The 24,113-nt window shown below is 28.6% G+C and overlaps 1 protein-coding gene across 2 annotated transcripts in view; it reads right to left on the bottom strand.

Annotated features, from left to right (window-relative positions):
• LOC126743128 (zinc finger protein GLI2-like) overlaps nt 1-23,033 on the bottom strand; it is a 33,668-nt gene extending 10,635 nt beyond the window's left edge. Inside the window, exon 1 of one of the 2 annotated variants that reach the window (XM_050450095.1) lies at nt 22,772-23,033. The gene's annotated coding sequence lies outside the window, so the exon portion shown is untranslated. Of the gene's footprint in view, nt 1-20,276; nt 20,436-22,771 lie in introns of those variants that run through there. The other variant, XM_050450096.1, reaches the window with a different exon arrangement.
• Nucleotides 23,034-24,113: the final 1,080 nt, after the last annotated feature.

Here is a 24,113-nt window from a genome sequence, read left to right as displayed (position 1 = left end):
GTGGTATTTGACTACGTGTATTAGGGCGTGTCAATTTTTGGATAGATATACTGCCAGCGTTGTTTTCATTTTCACCATTTACTTTTTCTTTTTACCAAAGGTATGGGGTTTATAAATTTTAATAATTTTATTAATCCCTATGAATGTGATATAAACGTCTCAGGTGAGTGCAAATTCTGTTCATTGAAATACTTATATTTTATAATTGTATTTATATAGTCTAAGTTAGTAATAGAAAAATAATATAACATTAATAAAATAATTTTATAAATGCTTTGTTATCGACTGGAACTGATTTTATAATTTTATATAAAACTATTAAACGAGTTTAATGAAATAAGAATATTTTATTAGCGTGAGCCCTTTTTGAGCTTATACACGAACTATAAATGCTTATAAGATCAAGTTTAACCTAATTAAGATTGTTTATAAAGTTATATAGCGTGCTATGTGATAATTTCAAGCATATTGTGCTGCTTGGGTAGTGTCCTAAAGGTAGTTTAGTCTTGAACTAAAAAATATCAAGTCCATTAAAACTTAACCACTATGAGCTATCACATTTCTTACCCTAGGCAAAATGTGCACCTTACAGCCGCCTCCATTCATTACATTACATTACGTTACATTCAGTCTCCTACAAAAATTAAAAAACACCTTGATTTGACCCTTTCAATGTCAGGATACCAAGTTAAAACATAATTTTAAACGTAAAACTATTGGTCTTTTCGAATCCGCTACAAAAAAAGGTTTCATTTTAAAAAATTACACTGAACTTGAAAAACGACCTCAAGGTCAAAATGACCTTCACAGGAACATATTCTCTTTTCCCCAAACAATAACTTTGGTATTAAATATCTTTCTGTATCTCGCTTATTTTCGGAGCAATTTGGGTGCATATATTAAAATGACCCACCCGATATATATTAATCTGATCTCAAAATAATTTAATTTTAAAGAACTTCAATTTTTTCTGGTTCATGGATCAAAACTGATTTATGTCATTTTTTATTTGCATCAAAATCAGTTGTTGAAATTTAGCCATTAGCTTTTTGTCAGCATTTTTTTGTCTCCATGGTTCTCGTTTAAAACTTAAACTGCATATATTATAAATGCAAATTGTTAATATGTTAAATATTAATACCTTTATTACTTTTACCGGTCATTCTACATATTTTGCAAAGGGTATTGGATTGAGTTGGAAACGACCGGTTAATGTAGCAAATTTATATTAATACAAACGAATTTATTACATTTGCCAAACTTGCTGGATATTATGAATATTTACCGGTTGTTATATACAATATCCGTATTAATTATATTAGCCGTAACATATAATATGTAATATAGGAAATCCCATATAAATTAAGGGGGTCAATTATTGGCTTCCCTGTACATTTTACAGAAAAAATGTAAGATAACTTTTTGAAGAGACCAATCTGACAAACCCTCGTGCAAAGTTTCAAAAAATTTGAATAAGCGAATCTTGAATTATTCAATTAAATGTAATTGCAAAATTACCAAATTTTCGGTTCAGGTAAAACCAGACACCAACCACCAGCAAACAATTTGTTATAAGGCTTTGTCAAATCTGACGTACAGCCGAATACAAGAATGGGCTTGGTGCGGAAATAAACTGAAAACATTTCAGATACTGCTCTAAAACTGTTTCCCGCGTAATGCCACTTAATTAAAGCTATTTTTTCGTCGATTGAATAATTCATACTTGTTTTCAAATATCGACTGTCACTGATTTATTGACGCTTTCCTCACGTCAGTGACAATATTCATTTTACTGGTGCCCGTTTGGTTTTACATGAACCGAAAATTTGCTAATTTTGCAATTACATTTAATTGAATAATTCAAGATTCGCTTATTAAAATTTTTTGAAACTTTACACAAGGGTTTGCCAGATTGGTCTCTCCAAAAAGCTATCTTACATTTTTTTCTATAAAATGTACAGGGAAGCCAATAATTGACCCCCTTAAAATATACATGGGTTTTTCTATGTTCCGCTCGGCGACGCACCACCCGGTATAAGACATTATCTACATTTTTTTAATAAATAAATAACGCAATCAAGTGTTACTAGATTATTTTTAATAATGAACGCCTCTGTCTAATAATATATATGACAGTATAATGCGATCGATTACTACTCGTTTTTTATTACATATACTGATAGTTATAAGTAATATAACGAAGATATATAAAATAAATCTCAGGCAAACATAATCGAAAGGATAATAATAATTACTCACGTTAGTGCTTAGTGGCAAGGCAGTTTTAAAATACGGGGCAAAATTCAAGTGCAAGGTAATGTAGGACATTGTAAAGGAGGACATTAATCCGTCTGGAGATAACATTATTTAAATTGAAATTACAATACTACCTTGGAACGTGATAGATTGCTATTAATATATTTTACATTTATATTAATTTAATATTCTATTTTAGACATTCTTATATGTACATATATCCTCTTCGAACTAAAATGTCCATTATTTTAACTTGTTACTCAAGAAATCCAGAATCCGTAATATTTTTTGTTAGGGAACGACTTTTAATGTAAAAATCATTCTCAAATCTTTACTCCAAAGTTTATTCAAACTATCAGAAATCAGTAAGTATGATATTTAACCATTACTGAAAATTCGTATGTATATAAATAAAATCTATTTAAATGTATCATCAATAAAATAAAAATTGCTATAAATGTTAAGGTCTTAATGACTTGGCCCCCATATACTATGAGAAAATAATGACAGCTGGTTAAGTGTAATGACAATTTATTCTTACTTAAAATACAGGGTCGAAAACAATGTCAATGCGTTCTTCTGCTTATGGCAGTCAGCAGAAGAAGACTATAAATCCAAAGCAACATCCGCGATCTTCTCTCCCAATATGCACAGATAGAGCACAGATAGATCTTACATGACATTATATGGAAATCACCGCTTGCCTCGCGGTGGAGGGTGAAGTTATTGAAATCCGGGGATTCCCGGGTAAACGACCGTCGCATAACGCATTAATACCAGCTGAATATAAGTTGGGCCTCAACAAAAACTTAAGTGATAGAAACTCAGATTTTCAAGCTTCTTTATTTCTTCTAAGTTTATTAACCAAAAAATTGTGAATAAGCTTAATTTTAATAATAATACTCCTTTAATGATTAACATTAACATACATATAATAATATTTTACGAAAATCGATAAGAAATAATAACATTTTTGACAACATATTTGAAAGAAAAAGTCAATATTTCATCCAACTTGATTGTTGCCTGGCAACCGAAAATAACAGTAAGGAAATATTCATTTCTGTACTGTAAGGAAATGTTATTTCCATACAGTAAACTTTAGAACATAAATGCGAACAGTTTTTTTCCTAAAACAATTTTATTTTTAAAACTTTCAGCGCAAACAAGGTTAACATTATATTTTAAAATTATTACATATTATTTGTTATATTTACTGTTATTTGACAATTAGTACAAGTATTGAAAACTGGAAGAACTTGGGAACTAATAGCATTATTTTGTTGAATATTTTCCAAACTAATAATTTTATTTGTATGACAATAACTAATATTAAGCGTTACTGCAGTATTAAAAATATTAGATTTACTTTCCTGATTTTTTTCTGCTGTGAAAATTTTATTTGCCACTTCTTCCTTATTAGTAAGAGACTCTTCTGTATATCCTTCAGCGACGTTTGTTGATTTCCATCCACCCAGTCTCTTTAAACTAGTAATATCTCCACCAGAATCAACAAGCATTGTGGCAGAAGACCGACGAAAACAGTGGCCGGTATATTCTTTCGAGTTTGGCAAATTCAAATAACTGGCTACTATTTTAGGCATGTTTCTAAATTGGTGAATTCTTGCTACTTGTCTACAACCTTTTTCCTTTTGGTACTTAAAAAAAAACCGAGTGGTACTCATGTCTCTAAGTCTTAAAGAGACATACTTGCGGTATAGATTTAAGTACATTTCGTTTACTATAAATGATCTTGATGTATTGGTTTTTGAATCCGGTATGGTAACTAAAAGTTTAGATAGTAGGTCTTGTATATCTTGTACAGTCATTTTAACCAGCTCGTCCATTCTGCAAGCTCCGGAAATTCCAAATATTACAGCTACCTACAACAATAAATAAGCATGTAAAGAATCCAAATATAATTTGAAGTTTAGTAAGTTATCTTAATCATTAAATATTCCTTATCTGAAGCTTCCTGAATAAAATTGTTTATTTCTTCTTTAGTTAAAATCTTGGATTTTTTTGGCTTATAGGCATGTGCTTGCCGTTTCAGGAATGCCCGAAGTTTTGAATATTTAGATATATCCACATCATGTCTAATTGCAAGGGTTGCCTTCAGCATTGAATAATTGGCCCATAAAGTTGAAGTTTTCATCTTGGAAGCAAGCTCCAAGAAGTATGCCATTACAACATTTTCCGAGAAAGAAGTTACATTTTTATTCGTACGGTAGTCCATGAAGCGGTTGTATGCATAGTTATACTTATTTCTAGATTTTACTGGTAACAATTCCAATGATGCAGCATTCACTGCCTCCGTGAGTTCTGGGGGGGTTCCAGAAATGGAACAGTCATCATCACTCATCATTTTACACATTACTTTGGCTTTTTAAAACGTTAAAAAATCAACACTTTGGAAAGACGCCACAAATAAACTTTTCACTCGTCAAGTTTGACAATTTAAAATTATGTACTTCGTTTCCATAGTTACGAAACAATGTTTCATGGCTTCTTTTATTTAAGGGAAAAATAATAATGTTGATTTGAAATTTTTAACATGATTAGTAATAATTTACCGTAATTTTATACGGTAAAAATTTACCGTAATTTTATGATTCCCGATTTTCGGAAAAATAGTATGTAGACCTCGTAGGAAAAGCCACATTCCCGGACTCCGTATTTTTACGATCGCCCGGGAATGTTAAGCTTTTCCTACTAGGTATACAATATACTATTTCTAATAATAATGTTAAAAATATAACTTGTAGTAAAAAGCTTTTGGAAATACTTCGTTCTGAATACATAGGGTTGTGATTTAATAACGAAGAATTCAATAAAAAAGAGTTTTTTTTTTTGAAAAATCCTTGGATACGTCTTTTTTTTTGAGTCGAAAATATTTTAACATTATATGTAAAATTACAGGATGTCGCAAAAAATAGATGTGGCAGAAAAAATATTTTTTTCTTAAAATGAACCTCTTACATATTTTGGCATTTTCGGATTCTGCGAAAAATTCTGGACACATTCTATGTATAATGTTCTATCATTATCTTTAACTAGTTAAGAAATAATTACGTTTAAATAATAATTATAAGACTTTAATGAAACCTAATTTGATAAATTACATTCCACATTCCTAAATTTATTTTACCAAATGCTGGAAGTAGTCGCCATTAACAGTATTTTAAACCATTATAACCAGTCATTTTAATTACCTCAGTTAATACACCTCTGTTTAGGAATATTTGACATTCTTGGTCTTTAAACAAGTGTCAGTTATTTAAAAGTTTCAACTGTATGGTTAATTGAAAATATTTATAATGCATTTAATTGAGACTCAGAGGAGCGAAATACTAATTATCCTTATCTGTGATGAGCAAGTTAAAACACACAACATTGAAATAATCTTCAACAATAAATATCTCTACAGAGAATCTGCAAGTTGGTCTATAATCAGTAGAATTGAGGCTAAGTGGAAAGAGACTGGAACTATTAACTATTAAGAGACTATTCTATTATTTTCTGTCACACTAAAAAAAATCATTTTCAGTTATTATAACTCTGTTATTGTCTGACATATTTAAAAAAAAAGCAAAAGCTGATATTTATAGATTTTTTGCGTAAAATCCAGTGACGTATTTTTTTTTAAAGAAAAATTTCAGAGAAAAAATCCTTAGAGGTCACAGATATTGACATAATTATTTTTTTTAATGGGCACACTATATATTTTTTTTAATTTGTTTCCGTGTGTCAAGGTTTTCACAAATATAGCATACCCTATATTATTTATTATGATAAATAAGTGTGAATAGCCGTGGGTGACCATCGTAACGCAAAAAACAAAATGATAAACTTCAGTCATTACTTACATAAGGATTTGATTTTTGAAGTTTCTACTCTCTAACAATATTCCTGGTTACGTTTTCCCATATTTAGTGCTAATATCTATTGTTATGTTTAGTTTTTGTTTATTGTTATCATTCTTGTTGTTGTTGTTTGATTATTTTTTAATATGGCTCAAAATCAACAATTTAAACACTTTTAGAAACATGATATACCTTCTTCATATTATCTAATGAAAACGCAGACTAGGCCTTAGAACTCTATTGGCCGTTAATTAATCTTTAACATAGAATTAGATTTTTTTTATTTTTATTTTTTTATTTTATCATCAATTCGTTCTCAAGAAATATGGGTAAATATGGATAAAAAAATAAAATTTATTTTAAATGAAAAAATAAAAAGTATCTAATACAACCTATCTAATAGCAACCTCGACACAACCTCTGGCAAGAAAATAGATCAAGAGACAACGTTATAGATCAGTAGACAAACGTTACATGTATAAACTTGTTCATCATCAGCACCCTAGTGATGCTGAACGTAGATTGGAGTTCTGCAAATTGATTTATACATATGAAAACTCAATAATTTTGAAAAAAAAATAAGTTGATCCGACCAGACACATTTCACAAGTTGGGTATTTCTTAATAGACACAATTCACAGTTTTAGAGTCAAGAAAACACCCACGTGATTTTTTACTAGAGGGCGTCAAGGCAGGTTCGGATTTAAGGTCTCCTACTTTATTTTTAACGGACAAATAGTTATTTATGAAGAAAATCTAAACTGTCAGGGATACTTACAAATTTTACAAGACCATACCATGAACATTCTCTTGGAACAAATGCACCTGTTCGATGCCCCACTACGATCACCGGACCTCTAAATTTTGGATTTTCTTTTATAAGGGTATTTTTTTCAAGACAATATGCCAATATGCAACAACTAAAAATTATAACAGAAAATGCTTCTGCAGAATTAAAAAGACAGTCATTTATTTTGGAAAATGCTATTAAAAGAATTTATAAACTTTATGAAACTTGAGAAGACATGGTCTGCATTTTGAACAATACTTATAATTTTTTAAAAATTAGGTTGCTATAAAATTGTTAATTTTTTTCTATATTATATTTTTATATTTATATAGTTTTTTTGTTATTAGTTTGATACATTTGTAAAATCAGTTTAGCTATTTGGCTTTTGTAATGTATTAAAGATTTTCCAAAATCAAATACCTAAATAATGGAAGAACATTAATGATTTTGTTTAGTTGCACTACCGTGGTTACCCAGGGCTATTTACTATCAAAAACTGTGACCTCTAGGAAAAAATTAAGTACGACACTGGATTCTTCGCAAAAAAATCTACAAATATTAGTTTTTGCTTTCTTAATATGACTGACAATAACAAAGTTACAGCGGATGACTGAAAATGCACAACAACTAATAGCTAAGATAAATTGATAGATTGAAATATTTTAACAGTAATTAATTATTAAAATGAGTTCTTGCCTTAATACATCGTGTGAAAACGCAATAAGAAAAAATTTCATTTTATGATTATCCAATCATATATTAATTTTATATTAATTAGTTTCTGATTATTTTATAAACTGGGGATTTACTTCAATTAAGATGAGTAGTTGCTTTTTGCATATTCTTTTTTGCATTTTGTTGTATGCAGTAAAGAGTTTATATGAATATCTCTACAAATATTTTAAGGGGGTAGTTTAGAGCTTAAAAATATCTAATAGTTTAAATTTTTTCATGCTTTATCAGTTGATGTGAGTTTCTGAGATCTGTGTGAGAATCTCTAAGGAAAAGCATTCAACTTTGACAAAAGTGTAAGCCTCACGGATTTCTTCTGTAAGTTTATGCAGTGAAAAATAAATAGGTGATAAATAAAAAATCTAGGTACAGTTTTTTTTAATCAATAATATTTTTCTAATTCACGTCCAATAGCTCAAATTAGGACAAATTCTTAACAGATATTAGAAAAGCTCTCTTAAATATTTGTAAAAGATCCACAAGTTTCCAGAATAACAAACACATATTTTATCAATATGTTATACTTTAAGGTGAATTAAATAAAGAATTATTGATTAGATTTTTAATAAATTGTTGTTGATATTATTCCATGTAACATCTGTATATTCGATTACTTGATCCAAAGGTCATCTTAACAAGTACATGCGTTTTCTTGAATTTACCAAACTTATCATTAACATGTACATTGAAACCAATATTGGTATTCCACACTAAATACAAAAATACTTATTTTAAGAATTTGAGGTCAACTTAAATGATTAACGAGAGAACCAAGTGAACTAATATTAACTGGATTTAAAATCTTACATATAGTTGTTCAACATAAAAAAAATATTGAATTTTAAATATTTTACACTAAATAAACAGTATTAAACATAAACGTTATCTAGATGGTAGTACTGCTAATTTTTATAATTATTTAGTTATGACATATAAAATAAATAATTAACTAAAATTTTCTATAAAATCTGTTTCAGAATTGACACTTTTGTAATCTTGTGAGTGGGTTCCTCACATAGGAAGAAAAAAAGAAAACGAAACGAACGAAAAATGGCTTTTGATACTTTTATTCATAAACCTGTAACAGTTTTCATGATAACGTTTTAAATTTCATTAAATACTATTTATACGATAGATATTAACTTTTAGATGGAGTTTCCACATAAATGTATCAATGTGACTTTGCATAGTATAATAGCCATAATCAAAGAAAAATAAATCAGGATCTTGCAAATTCAGTGATTTCGACTAAGCTGTCTAATTCTTTAAAGTTTCAAGTTTCAAAATGATTATCACAGTTGTTTATTTTGATTGTACCCTTAGATTTTTAAAACATATCTCTGCGACATATCTAAACGACCATATAGTTCTTGCGGTGTCCATGTCTATATTCTTTGCTGAACTTTTTTGAATTGCTGATAGTACTGCATTAGGGATCTCTGAGAAACAGTGTGTTTAAAAAGTCTGAACGCAAATTATGTGGCCTATGAAGGCATGATTTATTGCTTTAAATATAATATTTAAAAAAATCCTAGATTCAGGTTTAGTCTTAACTTTATAATAAAATAATAATGACTTAAAACTAGAATTTGTATAATTATTTGTATTTTTTTTTGTATATTTTTTTTATTTGTAAGAAATAAATTTATAATAGGATTACTCCTATTAAAAATTTATAATAGTAGAAAACTATTAATTTCCAGACGTTTTTGCAATTCTTTTTGGACCAGTATGTTTTTTTCTTACATCACCAGTCTTTTCAAGTTATCAATTTTTTTTAAAACTTTAATTTATAAGGCTCTTGGTAGAATTTACAGCTTCTGCGACTTTGCGGTTTGTCATACTTTCCTGTATCATATGAACAGCCCAGTCACACAACTGTGTTTCAAGATCAAGATGTACTCCTATATTAAAAAAATTCTCACTATACTGGCAACAAAAATTGTATCAAATAAATTTTTCTTTTCCAAATACTTCTGAAAAATTCAAACTATTTATGTAATATCAACAATAAGTTATTATGATGAATGTAATACCGTATATTCAAAGGAATATCCAACAAATATTAAACACAATTATTTCAGAAACAAATCTTTTAGTCTAAAAATAAAATAGCTTTTTTTCTTCGTCCACTAGGCCATTTTGATACTTGTGTATTAAAATTATATACGTCCTATTAAAATTAACCAGCTAGTGAATAATTTGGTATTAACATAGCAGTGAAAAGTACAGAAATCCGACATCCAGAACAAAAAATTAAATGAAAAGTGTTCAGGTGTTAAAGTTTATATTTATTTTACATAGGATAAGTGTCAATAATTTTACTATTCCTGGAATATTTTAATATTCACTGAACGTTCCACCATTGTTGCGTGTTCCATGTTATGGTCTAGTATTTGTAGATGTGTTAAACGCTATCCATATCTAAATAATAATTGATGAATATCAAATTGATGACAATGGTATAATCTTAAAAATGCCAATAATTTGATTTGAATTTAAGATGCTAAAATTTGTAAATCTTATATCACATTTCTTTAATTATAATAACAAAAGGGGATTTAAGCCTACATGTAAGGCAATAATATTAAACAACTTAGAATTCAGATACCAGCAGGCAACTAAACAAAAGATATTATTTCCAAAGCAGGATTAAAATTAACCCATTGCTAGTTTATTTAGAAAATGTGAATACGAAACATTTTATGAATATTCAAATATGCATCAACTATTGGTAAAACCTTGTTTGTATTTTTCCTGAATGAGCTGGTTTCCCATCACTTAGCAAGCTATTTGGATTTCTGAGATGAAAACGATTAATCTTATGCTTGTCATGCTAAAGAATAAGAACTTGCCTTGACGAGTAGAACAAGAAAATCAATTCTTTTAAAAGCATTGAGTTCCATATAATACATAAAACAGATTTATCACCTAGCAAAAATTTTTATTTTATTCTTAACACGTATTTCGCTAACGATGTTAATATTTTAGGAAGAATCTTAAACTTTTTAAGAAGAAGATTTAAAAGTTTTAAATTTTTTTATCTTTTCTTGAACTTGCTAACATCGTCGGCGAAACAAGTGTCGATAATTAAATAAAGAAGGCAGGCGTTGATTGAACAATAGGCCCCATATTCTCAATAAACGTTTTTGGTTAGTGTTAAAACTGTTTTATGGTTTGAGCGACACATCAAGATTCCAATCATATGATTTTACGTATAATAGAGTTAATATAACTATATGCCCTTCCAGTGGTTATTACTGATTTTAAATTATGTTTTTCGTACAATACACTTAATCTTAAGATTTAAAAAACTTTTTTTATATAGTCATATTTTATTACTTTTGAACTATTGACGGCGTTGACTGCATTGTAGAGATATCACCAGCAAACAGAATAGTTTTTAAATATTTAGAAAACTCAAAATAAACAAAACACAGGCAAATCATTGATGGATATGGAAAAAAGAAGGCATTACCCTTGAAAGACCCATGCAAGAAATTCTTAAATAGTTTATGTATTGTTTTGGCTGATAATATGAAGAGAACGCTGATAATTAAAGCAAGAAAGTGTAAAAAATTTTCCAGTACCAGGAAAAAATTTACTTTTTAAAACTTTTACAATATTTAGATTTTACTTTGGCCCGTCTTAACGCGCACCCTATATGTATAAAATAGAAAAAAGGTAAAAGTTACTTTGGATAGAAAATTAAATTTGAACATGTCGTTTAAGAGTTATGACTAACTATATAATTATAATTATTATTATATATATATATATATATATATATTATGTATATATTATATGTATATTATGTATTATATATATATATATAATTATTATAATTATATAGTTAGTCATAACTCTTAAACGACATGTTCAAATTTTATTTTCTATCCAAAGTAACTTTTACCTTTTTTCTATTTTATACATATAGGGTGCGCGTTAACACTAAGCTCTTTTTTAGAAATGCTCGAAAAAGCAAAATGCCTAATATAATATATAGCTCAAAATTATTAGCTCACCATGAAAACAAAAAAAAAGAATAGACGGATAGTCAATTAATTAATTAAGTCAATTCAGAAAGAATCCAATATCAATACTTTTGCAACTAAAACCTGTATTCCAAACTACAACTTCCAAAAAGCAAATTACTTCCTACTCTATCATCTTTTAGTCCAGGCAGATTGGAGTTTCCTTACGTACGTCTCTTATATTAACTGCGAATCATCCGGTATCCACCACCATATCACATTCACGGTCGCATATTTTTCCCGGTACACCCAAGCTCTCTCAGGACATTACAGCCGGTTTATTCTTACATGTGGGGATTGGTAGCACCCAGTCAGCTTGCGCCTCATAAAGTTTTCTTGGTTTCTCGAGTCTGTCAAAGGCTTGGAGAATTAGTGTTTACGATGTTCCTTCTGATTACAATTCCAACAGAGGAGTAGTCTTTTAAGTCTTCTAGCCAAAAATGACTCAAGCTTCTTCAAGCGGTATTCGAGGTCACTTTCGAAACTCTTCTTATCTGAATCTGTCCCCTAGTTGCTTAAAAAGCTTTAATTTTTCTCATACTTTTCATATGCGTTCTTCATGTCATCCTTCATAGACTTGATCAGATCTTCATGTTTCTTATCTTGCTCCTAATTTTTTTTTAATAGCAGCTCCTCGGTCTCCATCTTGGTGATACCAATTATAATGGAACTCAGGAGCATACTCCACCATGCTTCAAACATATTTTTTTATTATCAACGTCAAATTACAAAACTTTCACCTAATTCGCGTTAAACGACTTCCCTTAAATCTTTCCAAGATTAACAAGAAAACTGATGAAAATGTCATGAAGTATGGTATCTTTTAAAGGATTCTAGTTGACTTTAGGTATCTGCGATTTTTAAGATTTTTGAATTTGAAATAGTAAGCTAATCTTCTTTGGACTATTTTAAGCAAAAAAAAAATTGGAGGATGAATAACATTTTCTTTAATAAAATAATAAACAAAGAAAAAAAGATGTGTACGACATATACAAACGATATATATATATATATATATATATATATATGTACAACCACACTAAAAAAAAACATACTTTATGCAGATATTTGTACAATATATCACTACGTATAAAAATTATACAGAACTCGAAAATGTCGAGTCCCAATCCAAGCCAACCTGTCCCATCCAATCTCATCCCAACCCCTCTTCAAGCACATGGGGGCTTACGCCCATCGTACATATATTATATATATATGGTATATATATAGTTGTGTATTGGCATGTGTATAAATAGTGAAATCCGTTCACCAGTATAATGTGACAACAGTGTTATCATTTTTGCAGGATCAAGCCTGTTGTTGTTTGTTGGTTGCCTAGACAATGAGTTTAGCGCAATTCAATTTGCATCCAAAGGTATTACTGTAGGCACTTTTTTCTAAAAATTTAGTGTCAGTTATAATTTATAATCCTATAATTCTTTGGTTAATTTTACTTAATTATTTCTAGTACGTTCGTTAATTAAGTTAAGTTAATTTTGGTTTGTTTTTTTATATTTCGTTCATTTTAATTATGAATCAAGTATCTCATATTTTTCAATTATGCACGTGATTTCTGCTGAAGATCCTGATTTATTACAAACATTACAAAATGGTTCTTTAGTACGCCAAAATATGCGTTGTTTATCCCGAAATTGTCGTCGGTACTGCATGATTCAGTATAGGGAAACAGCCTCTCTGGGAGTTATGTTCTTTTGCAACTGATGTCGTGTGCGTTACAGTGTGCTTAAAGGTTCCCTTTTTGAAAGAAGCAATTGTCCTATCAGATTAATCCTTTTTTTAATGTGGGAATGGGCTTGTAAAGTCCGCACCGATGTGCAGCAATGTCGGCAGGTTGTTCGCGACATAATGCAATCCAGCAATATTGCTATTTTAGAGACATTTGTTCTTGGCAATTATTGATTTTTATTTAATGGTTTTCTTTTCTAAAAATATTAGGTGATCCAGGTCGGGTCGTCCAAATTGACGAGTCGGTAATTGCTAGAAGAAAATTCAACCGAGGCCGACTTGTACGAGAACGGTGGATTTTGGGAATGTATGATGTACACGCCAAAAGGGGCTTGATAATGTACATTCCCAATCGTAGATCAGCAATTTTAGAGGGAGTAATGTACGTGTTTCGTGGCACAGAAATTTGGACGGATCTGTGGAGGGGATATGCCAGATTACCAAATTTAAAGGGTGTTTCTCCCTACATACATAGAACGGTAAACCATTCAACAAATTTTGTTGATCCGGTAACAGGTGTATGCACTAATTATGTTGAAGGATATTAGTCCTGCTTTAAGCAATACCTACGTCGTTTAGGGATAATGCAGTCTCCCATGATGCCTCAATATATCGACCAATTTATGTGGAGGGAAATATATGGGAAAACGGCATTCGATAGACTTCATAATTTATTACAACAAATCGGTAACCGATATCATTTTTAAATATAAAATGTGTTTTTATTTATATAAATATTTATTTCAAATTTGTATATATACCTGTTTGTTAAATTTTCTTAAGTTAGCAATCAATTATCTAAGGAATATATTAGATGGTTTCCGTGTTTTTTTATCTGTATGCGATAATTCTTTCTAGATGTGTTTGTTTCTTAATATTTAGGTTAGGCCTTAGAGTAATATTTATATTTTTAAAGAAAATATACACAATTTGGCAACTGCGAGTTCATATGTCAAAAGTTTGACAATGTAATTATCAATAGCAACGAGTTTCGACCATTAAATAAATTAGAGTAGACCCATATTTTAGAAGGTTTTAAAAAATTTAAATATTTTTTTTTAGCGTCCTATGTGAATAATCCGCAAATTTTTTTTTATTAATCTATTCTCCTTAAAGTACTCTTTCTACTGAAATTTAAAAAAATTGCAAAGTCGGAGATACTTAAAGTCGATAAGACCTTTAAAGATCTGTGGAATAATTTATAAATGCTTGGAAGCTTTTACATTGTTTTGGCCGATGGAGCCCAAAGGTTTCAAACGAATGCTGATAATCAAAGCAAGTAAGGAACAAAGTCTAGAAAATTGAAAATAGCTAGACGTGCAATGAAATAACCTAAATTGAGGCTCTCAAACAAGATGAACTACGAAAAACTAGACTCTAAAGGTAAAAATATTACATTAAACGTAAATAAAACTCGAAATAAACATTACTTATACTTAACTTACAAAATAACAGCAAAACAGTACCTTTTGAATAATAGAATTGAGACCTATAAGCTTGAGACAGTGGACTTCCCAGATAAAAAGCAATATTCCTCTGAAAAGAAATAACTTTAAAAGAACAAAGAATACCATTTTTATAGAACAAATTTTTTTGCATCTTTTAAGCTATCAAAAAAGAGCTCTGTTGAGTTAATAAATTTATAAAAATACGAATCTAAACGAAGACAATATTTTTTGCAGAATGGTACATTTTTAAAATTTATATCTGTTTGTGTTTTTATTAATATTGTATTCAGTTCAAACCGGTTTAAGTCTTACTAAAGAACTTACACCATACACTTATTATCATGATATGTGATGTTTACACTTATATAGTGGTATATATTATGATTTATTGTGCTGTTTATTTTTAATTATTTTACCTCCTGCAAAGATTATTATACTACATTGAGACAAAAGCCAGTAGGTTCGACAAACAATTCATAATTTTAAATTTTTTGATAACTCAAAATATTTGGTTTTAAACAAAATGATTTATTTTTGAGAGAAAAAAAAATATGTCTATTTTTACCTATGGACTTTGGTTTCTATTATGTGCCTAGAAAGATAATTTATAGAGAATTCAGATAATTTATATATAATAATCAAATTTGTCGATAATTACCTCAATCTTGTATTGGTCAGTGGCGAAGCATGAACTTTTTTTTTCGGGTAGACAAACAATAAAAATCGTTAATTAGAAAAAATGTGTATTTAATATTCATTTTAATGAAATAGAGAATGAAAGCGCATGAAATATTAACTCAAAGAGAAAAATTAAGTAGTTATATAAAAAAGAAAAAAATAATTTCTATTAGCATAAGAAGATATATAAATAAAAATAAATACTACTTACAAAAAAACACAACAAAGGTATAACTTATAAATCCATAATATCCATTATTTTAAAATTAATTAAAGACAAATAAAAACACAACAAAAATACAATTGCCAATATCGAACCACTAAAAAACCTGTAAGATGTATTGCGGCCGACCAGATCAAGCGTGTCCATAAACAACCCTCAACAGCATAATAAAATAGCTGGTCGACTTCGATAGACAAAAGCTCGAATGTCTTTCCCGCGAGTAAATTTTGCATACGTAATAGGTTGAATGCTGATGCGGCCGGACCTCTGCCACCTGCTTGATGCGTATATGGTTCGATTAATTGCTCTAAATTTCGGAAGACAAATATCAATGTGTCTTTCTGGGGTTCGTATACAATAAGTGGGTGTCAGCCCTGCATTTTTATTTTAATTGGTGCGTCAGGCGGGGCGCGCCTTAGATATTAGAGATAGATAGATATTATAGCCGTTTAGATACTATATAATAATAATACTATATAATACGACTACGTTCTGTGTTAGTTTTTTTTTTAAATTGTAATTCAACAATTACATGAAATAATTACGTAATAAATTAATGACAAATAACTAAATAATTTTGGGTAGACAGTGTCTACCTTGTCTACTCGTACGCTTCGCCACTGATATTGGTAATATGTTACAAGATTTCTAAATTCTCAGATCTGATGTAAATCAACCTGTTATTCTCAATGTCAATGAGGGAGAATACATACAAGGTTTTATCAATATTTCATGCATATTTGAATGTTCATAAAATGTTTGGTATTCACATTTTCTAAATAAACAGCAATGGGTTAGTTTTAACACTGCTTTGGAAATAATATCTTTTGTTGAGTTGCCTGCTGGTATTTGAAATCTAAGTTGTGTAACATTATTGCCTTACATGCAGGATTAAATCCCCTTTTGTTATTATAATTAAAGAAATGTAGTTTAAGATTTACAAGTTTAATTATCTTAAATTTAAATAAATTATTGGCATTTTTAAGATTATACCATTTGATATTCATCAATTATTATTTAGATATGGACAACATTTAACACATCTACAAATACTAGACCATAACATGGAACACGCAACAGTCGTGGAACGTTCAGTGAATATTAAAATATTCCAGGAATAGTAAAATTATTGACACATATCCTAAAATGTAAAATAAATATAAATTTTAACACCTGAACACTGTTCATTTAATTTTCTGTTCTTTGTTTAATTTTATTGTTGCCCCCTGGTATTTGTATTAATAATGTTTTTTTTTTTTAAATTAGGTACTGTAGGTTTATTCTTGTTTCTTTTTGTTTGTGTCCTGTACATCCATTACACTTTTTATTTTTATTTTTATTTAATTTTCACATATTTACAAATGTTGTTTTTTTTCTATTTCTATCATTGTAATAAGACTAATAAACCAAATTTGTACTTATATGTAGCTTTTTTATGCTAAATAAATGCTTTATTATTCTTTATGTCAGATTTCTATACTTTTTACTGCTATTTTAATACCGAATTGTTCAAAAGCTGGTTAATTTTAATAGTACGTATATAATTTTTATACTCAAACATCAAACTGGTATAGTGGACGAGGAAAAAAAGCTGTTTTATTTTTAGATTAAAAAAATTGTTTCTGAAATAATTGTGTTTAATATTTGTTTGATATTCCTTTGAATATACGGTATTACATTCATCATATTAAGTTATTGTTGTTGATATTAAATAAATAGTTTGAATTTTTCAGATGAATTTAGTAAAAAGAAACATTTATTCGATACAATTTTTGTTACCAGTATTGTGAGAATTTTTTTTAATATATGAGTACAACATAGTCAATATGTCAAGGCAACATCTTGATCTTGAAATACAGTTATGGACTGTGCTGTTAATATGATACAGGGAAGTGTGAAAATCCGCAAAGATGCAGAAGCTGAAGATCAAGAGCCTTATAGGAAGAAGTCGTGGCAGAGGTTTGAAAAGATTGGTGATGTAAGAAAAAAAATACCAACAAGAGCAATCAAACTTATACATCGTTTACTCGCCTTCGTACATTACAAAACCCTAGTATTACTGTCAACCAGTTTAGAAGTGAGCTTCAAAATGTTCATAGCATTAATGCCACTGCTTAACCAATAAGTAATAATAATATTACATAAAAATAATCTTTACGTCAGACATTCCGTTAGAGCTCCAGTACTATCCCGTGGAAATCAGGCAAGGAGATTAAGTTGAGCCGAGGAACATCAGAATTGGCAAGAGCGTGAATGAACATGCATTCCTTTTGTTAATGAATTAAGGTTTGGTTTAAGTCCTGATTCAAAAAAGCTGAGTGTGCGGGGAATCTGGCAATACATCTCACTTGCCAACCATTGAAGAAGTTGACACGTACCAATAAGGAACTTTAAAGGTTTGAGCTGGAGTTTCGAATGGTTTTGCAATAATTTGGTTCCCATTAAAGGATTTTTAACAGCAAAAGAATATCAGGGTTAAAGTTTGGAACCCATTATTCCACGCACTACAGAATTTGGTGACAATTTTGTACTTACTCACGATAATATACGTTTGCATCTTCCAAGAATCGCAATATACGGTCATATAGCTTTTAGAAGCAGCACAATAATTAGGTACTTGTCGATGATCTGTGTAATTTGCTAAATTAAATCGCATTGAGCGTTTGGGATATGTTGAAAAGGCATGTTTTAAATCAAGGAATAGTATTCAAGGAATTCCCATATCTGGGAGAAGAGTAGAACTCTATGAAAGAGCATGGCTACAAATTAAACAAAACGACATTAACAATTTAATTAAAGCGTGCCAAGATTTTCTATTTAGAACTTCTTTTTTATTAACTTTTGTTATTATTCGAAACAACAAATATTCTTTCAAATTTGTTATTTCGAATTTTCGATATTTTACTTCTTTAAATTGTTATACATTATTAATTCCCCAATATACTACGATAAATTTTTGTGTTTTTGATAAATTAATGTTTAGCAGTGTTTCCAAAATCATTTCAAATTGTTTAATTTCAATATTTTCCAAATAAATTTTTAAATTTTCATTTAATTGTCTTTTAAACCTCCTTGTCTCTTAGACCATTTTGATGTGTGTATTTTTTATTAAATCAGCCTAGCCTTACATTACCCAAAAATAGAAAAGGCTTAAAAATATTAGCAAGGCTAACCTAGAATAATAAAACCAATTAAATAAGTTATAAAAATAAATTAACTGAAAAATAATTTTCTGTTTTCTGTGTAAATCCCTGGTCACTATAGGGCGTTACTGTCACCTTAAGTATTTACCAGTATTTTGTAGGCAAAGTTTTTCTGTAAACAATGTACAAACCTCATAGTTACACATTCCTAGATTGAACAACTTGAAATGTCCCATGAAGACTTAAATGTTTTGAAGTACTAAAGCAAAAATATTCTTGAATTTAAGCTAAGCATTTTCGGGATATCTGAATAAATATATATCGAAATATTAATTTTTTCATGTATGCACGTACTTAAATACGTACATACATATGTATAAATATTTTTATGTTCTATTTTTTCATGTCTACAGAAGATTAACTTTTTAATGATTTCTTGTCATTTTTTTAGCTTGGATATTTGTAGATGTTCTGGCAAAAAAAATAAATTAAACTTTATGTTTTAAGTTTATTAAGAAAAAGTTTACCCTCCAAGTGATAAATAACATTTTAATACTTTCAAAATTAGTTTTTTTTAATTGATTTTTGCAAACGAAATAAAAGATAAATCTGAAATTCATTTTTTTTCGTTAAGTTTGAAAAGGTTTCATTATTTTACATTTAAAAAAAATATATAAAATTTTTAATATCTTATATTTTTTTCTAACTTTTGAATTTCTATTTATTTTCAATAAATTTTAAGAAATGTTAGTTTTTTTTGTATCTTTAAAAGTTTTTTTCTATTTAAATATTTTAATTCAAATGAAAAATTATACTATGTATTGTAAATGATTTTTTTAATGTAAAACTAGTAGCTTTAATATTTAATTTTTAAATGTAGCTCAAAAATTAAAAAATGTACAAACTTAAAATTAAAAGTATTATTAAAATATATATTATTATTTTGTTTAGAAATCCTGAAAATGCTTAGCTAAAATATTTTTGTAATATACCAGCAACGCACTTTAAATAAATCAAAAAACTTGTAAATCTTCATTGGTTGTCCTGGGTGGTTTAAAGCAGAATCCAGGAACATGTCAAAAGTTCTGTATCCAGAAAAAAATCGCCACAGTTTTCTTTTCTTTTTCTAAATTTTACGTAATCATTCTTTAGATGCTAAAATAACTATTTACTAAGCACATAATATTATAAAACATTCCATCCTTATAATGTTTTTGTATCTTATTTTTTTTTAATTTTCTGTAAATTTTCATACTAGCTTTATTTAAGGAGTATATAGGTTAAAAACTAAATATTGAATGAAATGAAAGTTAAATAAATTATATATGTATACCAAGCAATAAATAATGTAAAATGTACTAACCAGTGTTAAATAACTGAGGCAAAAATCAACTTTATTAACACCAAAGTTCTTACTACAACACCAATACAGAACAATCTCCTTGGTTTATCAATTTTTAAACAGTATCACCAAATCAGTTTTGGAATTCTATTCTTTTATAACATTGACCTAAGAGATAATAATATATAACTGAATCTGTGATTCTCTTGATGCACTAAGCTAAGGGCCTAAAAAATTACTGGTGGTATAAAGAATGGGTGAAGTGAGCTGATCTGTTATTAGTTTGTCCCCTGCATGGGTCGGCCCCTGGCAGGCGGGTGTCGCCTTTTTTATTTCGGAGTATAAAAAAGTATACATGTTAAATGCATATCAGTAGCGGGCGGTCCCTAGTTGAAAAAATCGAGCGTACTTTTTTAAGAATACAAATTATTAATAATAAATTATTTTATATTGCACCTCAATCAAGTCATCAAGTTCTCAAATTATCATTATTTAAAAAAAGCATACAGTTTAAGTAACAAGTCAAACATAACAATATACGTACAACATAATAATATACGAATCTTACGAATTCCTTTTTCATATAATTGCTTTACTTTATCAAACATTTTGAGATGAGTTTTGTTACTGAAATTTGTCAAATGGACTATTTATTTGGAATTATTATTTCACCTACTATTTTTTCACTTCTTCATCTTATAATCGGTTTACTCTATATTTTCTTGTCATCAGCACTTACGTAAAAAATAAGTTACTACACTCACTAATACAAAAATATTCATTATAGTTGCGTTACTTTTTGATTTTACGCTAGTTTAGTTTAAGGTCTTTAGCTTGGGTAAATTAAAGCTGATCTTTTTACACTAAAATTTTTCTAATAACTTGAAAGAAATTAATTTAGTCACTATTCTTGTTAGAACGTATTATAATATAACCGTAGAATAAAGTATTTAATTTAGCAAAAAAGCTCTTTCTCTTTAGGGTTAAAAGAAAAATATTCCAAGTTTACAGTTTTAATTGGTAAATCATGATGACTTCAGCCACTATAACATGAGCCTAGACCTATCTATATACCTATACATAACAAATTATAATCATGATAAACTGAAAATGCAAATTGTTCTAAAAAGTCACCGAAGCATTTGCTTATTCTTGATTATTAAAACAAATTTGACGTGCAATCACACATAGGAAATTAATATCATAGTTTGTAAATAAAAGTACAAGCTGAATATACTCACAAACCAATAAAATATTTAAAAAAGATGGTGTGACTTATTTTAAATAAATAAAATTGCTGGTTTTTATATATTGGCCGATTTATTTATTAAAACGTGCACATTGCTTTCGGCCTATCGGCGATTCTTCCTCATTATAGAAATTATAAGGGATATAAGTCATATTTTAAACCCGAATTATTAAAATATAACAATTTTTCATTCTAATCTCAATTTATAAAAGCGTTGCGGCCAAAAGCGCTTTCGCTTTTTAAGAAATTCATTGTTTGAAATACAAAAACTTGCTTTTTATTTCCAATAGTTTGCTACGAGCAAGGCGGCTAGTCTGCCCTTTTTCAAATTGGTAAGGTGACTAAATATTTTTATCCTACCTTTAATCATTTACTTTAATCTTAGGTTATACTTTAAGCATGTTTAGACTGAAATATCTTATTTAGGAACTCTATAATCTGCATGAATAAGTAAGAGACCATAAGCTTATTTTAATAGATTTTTAAATATATTCTTAGCTAATCAACCGAGTTAAAATTATATGGATAAATATTTATGTAATAACAAATTTTCCAATTTAATATTCTATCATAAAGGTAAAAGAACTATAAAATTTAAAAAATGTAAATGCAGTTTTTTTAGCCACATGACCTCATCACCTTCTTAGGAATTAGTGAGCGGAATCTCCAAGAATAAGTAAGAGAAGAAAAGTATTCTAGGCATCTTTTAAATTATTGCAATCAACTTTTAGATGAATAAAAAAAGGAGACTTTGCTAGAGTTAAAGAAAAATTTAAAAAATTGGAAAAAATAACGTTTTTATAAAATCATATGAACAAAACAAAAGTAACAAAAACATTAAGAAGCGAAATAAAGAAACAGTAAAAAAAAGAGCATATATGCTGGTGATAAAACTTGCCAGGGGAAATAAAACGGGAATTAAACAAATATTAATAAAAACTTAAATTTTACGGAATTAATACAAAGGTTGATTAGCTTGCTAAATATATTTCAAAAAAATATTGAAAATGGTTCGTGTTTAAAATAATTGTTAGATAATTTCACTTCTAAGGTATTTAATATAAACTTTTATTATTAAAAAAAAATCCAATACGACCTTAAAACCACTTGTATTAGCAATTGTTGCAAAATACTAAAATTAAAGTATTTCAAATTCCATATTAAAAAACTTTATATAAAATGTTTTAATTTTTGATGTTTTTTCTGCAACTTTCAAAATAAATCTTACTTAAATTCAAATAATAAAAATGATCAATACATAAAATACCTTAAAAAGTACGGCACTGGAACCGATCAAAAAATCGGACCCCATACAAAGGCCTTTTAATAGGCCTCACCATGGGCTATTGTATACGTTTCCCTTTATCTTGTGCGTTCTCTATATATATCTTTCTCATTTTTTCTTACGGTAACCACAACTGGTGCTAAAAAGGTATCAGGATGCCCCCAGCAAGGATTTTACCGGCGACTTGGTGCGCCTAATCGACGTATATATTATAGTAAGAAGGGGATTTTGTGTCGTAAATAAGATATTATTTACAAAACGCTGTCAGAATATGGATAATTATTTACTCTCAGTATAATTAAGAATAAAGGGCGTTAAGGAATTTAATTTACTTTTGAATGTTGAGGTTATGTTTTATAATGTTAATAAATTACTGAAGAATTTGAGGATTGAAAACATTATTTATTAGTGATGGATATTTTTAAAATTTAGGTATTTAGTAGAGATAATGAACGTAATTTTCATAAAAAATATGTAACTATTTTTGATTACATTATTAGCAATTTAAAAATATTGTCACGGAACTAGGAACACATTCCTGTCTTGAATACACTTATGACAGGAATATACTTTTATATCAGAAAAACACTGTTTTTAATTTTTTTTTTCTAAGATAAACAACAAAAGTTTAAAAAATTACAGCAAAATGTCAGGAAACTTTGAATTGAACAAATAACCAATTTTTTTCACATTATTTAAATAAACATTAGGTCTGTTACCTACCTGTTTGTTACAGTTTGTTACCTACTTGACAGACATTATAATTAGAACTTCAGTTTAGAAGCAGGGATTGTGTCTAAACTCTGAAAAACGACTTAAATTAGTAGTATTCCTAAAAAAACCAACCAGTATTCTTGTGTGATGATGGCAATTTGCTTTGTTAAGATTTGCTACCTATGGCTATACAGGGTGTCCCGAAATTACATCGCAATATTTTACCAGCCGCATCTTTGTCTAAAAATAAGACAAAAACCTCATATACAGGAATCTTGAAAAGTTAATTGTTTTCATCTTACAGTTATTATCCTTAATTACTCCTTAATTACTAACTGATTTTATAACACTTTATGCTAAAATGTATACAGGGTCATTTAAAATTAGTGGTCGCAAAGATAAAAATGTCATAACTTTTTTTCTGGTTACCTTTTAATTATTTAAATAGTAAAATTAAAATCTTAGAACATTGAAAGGCTAGAAGTAGCATGCCGTGGAACTATGGGCAGGTTTGTTCGCTTGCAACATCTCTGATGCAATGATGCCAAATGCTTGCTTATAGAGAAATGGCAAAAATCACTTTATAATATCATAAAAATTTTCAGTTGTT

Source organism: Anthonomus grandis, chromosome 12, assembly GCF_022605725.1.
Source record: "Anthonomus grandis grandis chromosome 12, icAntGran1.3, whole genome shotgun sequence".
In the NCBI taxonomy this organism is placed as follows: domain Eukaryota; kingdom Metazoa; phylum Arthropoda; class Insecta; order Coleoptera; family Curculionidae; genus Anthonomus; species Anthonomus grandis.
The sequence above is the reverse complement of the archived record's forward strand: the minus strand, read 5'-3'. Positions and strand labels throughout refer to the sequence as shown.